The 4,458-nt window shown below is 34.1% G+C and overlaps 2 long non-coding RNA genes across 2 annotated transcripts; one reads left to right on the forward strand and one right to left on the reverse strand.

Annotated features, from left to right (window-relative positions):
• The first annotated feature begins 566 nt into the window (after positions 1-566).
• Positions 567-1,152, forward strand: LOC306834016. The gene is made up of 3 exons (XR_013780435.1): positions 567-780; positions 913-1,055; positions 1,141-1,152. It is a non-coding gene; the product is annotated as an uncharacterized lncRNA (long non-coding RNA).
• A 553-nt stretch (positions 1,153-1,705) lies between these two features.
• LOC306834017 lies at positions 1,706-3,760 on the reverse strand. The gene is made up of 2 exons (XR_013780436.1): positions 1,942-3,760; positions 1,706-1,895 (listed from the first exon to the last, which is right to left on the reverse strand). It is a non-coding gene; the product is annotated as an uncharacterized lncRNA (long non-coding RNA).
• Positions 3,761-4,458: the final 698 nt, after the last annotated feature.

Raw genomic sequence — 4,458 nt, forward strand, 5'->3', positions numbered from 1 at the left:
AGCCCTCTATAGATAGCCTCACAAAACCCTACTTCTTCAATCTGAACCATCGAGCGGACTAATTCATACCTTTAACCCAAAAAAACAGGTTGACTTTTTGTATTTTTAGGTTTATTTAGTCTGGGGTTTCAGCTGGTTAGTGTATAAGAGGTTTTCACATGTTTTTACTTTGTGTTGGGCTAATCTGACCCCTGTTAAACAACAGTCTTATAAAGTTATAGCTATAAAGTCATGGCTTACATTTTTGTTTTAAAAGAATTCTGTTTTTGCTTTTTATTTCATTTTTTTAATCTTTTGAAGTTTGTATATGTATGAGTGTATTCTTTAGCTCATGTTTTCATTTGTTTTCCTACGTTCAAAGTGGTCTGAATCATCACATTTACCCTGGTTTTCAATGGAAAGCTAGTTTTAATAGAGGAATATGTAACACTGACACCTAGAATCACACAGATATCACATTGCATACCAAATTCAAAACATTGGCGAGAGCAGTCTACCCCTGCACCCCTCCTCCTGTACACACGGGTTGCCATGTCTGCTGATTTTAAGCCAGCACTATCAGCCCTCATCAACTACAAGGAAGCAACTCGCAACACAAGGATGCATCACCTCCGTCAGCTTAAAGAAAGTTTACACGCTGGTCGTCACTGTTGGAGAATCTCTCAACAACCAGCAGGGGCCGAGGCTGAAGCAGAAAGGATGCAGCAGAATCAACAGCGGTCCCTCCTCCCTAAAACAACGCATGTCCAGTGGCCGAGTGTCTCCACAACAGATCACAAGGTAATATTTCTCAATTCTAATGTATTATTTCCTTTTGTTGTTTAATTTTGTGTGCATTTATTTATCTGTCAGGTGTATTGTTGTTGCTGTTGACTTAAACAACTCTAAATATCATTTGTTGTCTTCCTTCAGGTCTTCATCCAAAGTGCTTCAACCAGTATGAAGTGAAGACAAAGAGAATTGCACTGAGATCATGACATGTCAAGGAAGCACATTTCATTCAGTTTCTCTATGTGCAACGGCTACTGGTCACAAATGCGTTTATCTGCACTAAGGTATTTATTTTTTGTGTATCATGCAACTTTTAATCGTGTTTTGTATCATTAGATTTTTAAAACAACCTTCTGCTTCCTTTGTCAGAACTGGCTCCGCGTCACGATCTGTGAATCCATCATGTATCCATTGTAGCTCAGCAGAGTCTAACTGATGGTGAAAATTAAACAAGTGATGTGCAACAGTGACACAAGCTGCAGATCTATCATCACTCTCAGACTGAAGGTTCCTCATCACTGCAGCGTCAGGCTTTGTTCAAAAGGTAAACAATCTATCAGGAGAAAATGATGACAAACTTGAACAAACTAATTAGGAAATTAACTTTCTGACTGTTTTTTCTTCTATTTAAGGCTCTGCTCCTCTTCTTCACCTCTGTTAATACTGTGATGTTGTCCTTACATCAGACGCTGACCAAAGAACTGCAAGCAACATTTCTACAGTCAACAGACAAGTCAAAAGGTCAAACATTTCAGAACTTTACACCTCCACTCATAAACTGACATTTTGATTTATTTATTTTTTCTTTAAATGAAAGATTGACAAATTACCATTTACAGAACACTGGTGTGAAGAAATGACTGCTTCTCTTGATAAGACAAACCAATTTGAACTTTTTTTTAGTATTGCTATTTTTGATGTGTTTTTTTGTAAATTTATTTTATTTTCATGCCTACTCTCCCTCTCATCATTCATCTGTTTTCTATTCAGAAGACTATTAACACAGATGAAGGGAATAACACGTTTGTTCATTTGCTAAATGCATCTGAAGTAACTGAAGTATGTGGGTGGAGTCAGTAGAAGTCTTCTTTGAGGCTTGTAAACACAATATTAAATCTGGGCCCCTCCTCTACCTTTAAGCTGAAAGAACAGACTGACCAGTGGGAATACTGTAGTACATTTAAAGAAAATGATAACCGGATTTAGGGATGACAGTGCATAAATACAAATACTTAGCAGCACTAAAAATTGTATTATTTTGCAGTATGAATGTATGGCTTGTTTTAGGTAACTTATTTATCCCATCATTGTGGTGTGATGTACATTAAGAAAAAAACAGGACTCTACCTTTAACCTGAAGGAACAGGCTGATTCAGGTTTTTTTTTAATGTTTTTATTATTATTTAGTTTAGGGTTTCAGCTGGTTAGTGTAAAGGTTTTCCCATGTTTTTACTTAACCTAACCTGATCCCTGTTAAACCGTGGTCTGATAAAGTCATATTTAAAACAACTTTTAATTTTAAAGACTGCATGTCTGCGACACATGGTTTAGTTCAATGAACTAAGTATTCCCTTTTTTCATTAAACACTGACCAACAAACAGTGCCTTAGTTTTATTTAGTGTTGTGTTTATGTTTTTACATTATTATTTTTTGTGAATCTTATTAGTGCTTATTTGATTTTTATTTGATTTCATTTATTTTATTGTCATGCCTCATCATTCATATGTTCTCAAATCAGAAGACTAATTGATATATTCTTCATCATTTTCTACATTTTGTATTAATTTATATTTTTATTTATATTGTTCTTTTCATTTATTTGTTAATAATCATTCATTTAAGATTACATTGGACGTGAAATATTAATCTATACAGTATCACATATCTGTATCGTTCTATTATTGCTGTATTTATACAACTTATTTATGATTGCACCTCTTGCTAAATGCCAATATTGAGCTATCCTGTATCATGTCTTCCTATGTTTATTAGTTTTATTGTACTATGTTTTTAGATTACATTTCCATCACCTTTCTATATGAATATATTACAAAATTATTTGGTTTTCATTCCCTCTTTTTTTTCATTTTAGAAAAATGTTTTGTTTAGCTGTTTTACTTACAGAAAAGCTTTATTATTTTTGTGTTTTGTTTTTAATTTCAGAAAAGCATTATTGTTTGTTTGTTTTTCTTTTCTCTTGTTAAATAAAACAAAATGAAGTAATCTAGCAGTTTTCATTTCATATTGACCAAATACAGACCATTTTGTGGACACAGCAACATTATTACTTGTGTTATTATTGTATTACACTATTACAAATATTATACTGCTTCTTCATCTTCTGCATGATATGCAAAAACTCCACTTTCTCTGGCAATTTTTACGTTTATACATGTTCAACACAAATAAATTACTTTGTCTTGTACCTAAATTTTTCCTGTGCTTATTCTACTTTTTCTTCAACATTCAGCAGTATTTTACTTCTCACTCTGTCTCTCACACACACACACACATGCATGTAAGCACGTCTTAACATAGTGCTGTCCGTGGTGCTGCAAGTCGGTAAACTTTAAAGCACTTTTCGGCACCTGCCCTATGGTGAAGCAGGTCACTTGTTAGCTGAGTAAATGAAAGTATGGGTACTGAGCTTCAAAGCGGCAGGTGGTCCAAAAAACTATCCATCTGTTATGGACATGTTATATATCTGTCATGTTATATATCTGTTAAGATTCACCGATTCATTTGGAAACATCTCTCACACCCCCACACACGCACACACATACATTGAACTTCATACTGGAAATGGTCTACTTTTGCTTCAACTTCCTGTTCCTCTGCTTTTACTTCTTTTTCTGCTTCCACTTCTTCTTTTACTACATTTTCTTATTCTATCACTATTTCTTGTCCTTCTACAGATACTTTTACTACTTGTTCTAATTGTACTACTGTTTTTCTGCTATTTCCTCTTCTTCTACTTCTGCTTTTACTTCTTTTTCTGCTTCCACTTCTTTTACTACATTTTCTTCTATCACTATTTCTTGTTCTTGTACAGATACTTTCAATTTCTTCTACTTCCTTTTACTACTGTTTTTCTTCTTCCACTTTTCTTCTGCTATTTCCTCTTCTTCTACCTCTTGTTCTTCTGCTTTTACTTCTTTTTCTGCTTCCACTTCTTTTACCACATTTTCTTCTATCACTATTTCTTGTTCTTGTACAGATACTTTCACTTTCTTCTACTTCCTTTTCTCCTTTTACTACTGTTTTTCTTCTTCCACTTTTCTTCTGCTATTTCCTCTTCTTCCCCTTTTCTTCTGCTATTTCCTCTTCTTCCACTTTTCTTCTGCTATTTCCTCTTCTTCCACTTTTCTTCTGCTATTTCCTCTTCTACTTGTTCCACTTTTTCTTCATCTTCTGCTAATTTTCCTCTTTTTCTGCTGATTTTTCTTCATTCAGCAGTGTTTCCGCAACATTTCAGCAGGAAGCATTCACACGCATTTTCCGCAGGGAAATGCAAATTTTCTAGTTATTATTAGTGTGAATGCTCAAGCATTCACACTATTGTTATCCAAATCTTTATTATTATTATTAGTGTGAATGCTTGAAAGCATTCACACTATTGTTATCCAAATCTTTATTATTATTAGTGTGAATGCTCAAGCATTCACACTATTGTTATCCAGTTCTTT

This window comes from Symphodus melops (assembly GCF_947650265.1).
Source record: "Symphodus melops genome assembly, chromosome: 13".
Lineage (NCBI taxonomy): Eukaryota > Metazoa > Chordata > Actinopteri > Labriformes > Labridae > Symphodus > Symphodus melops.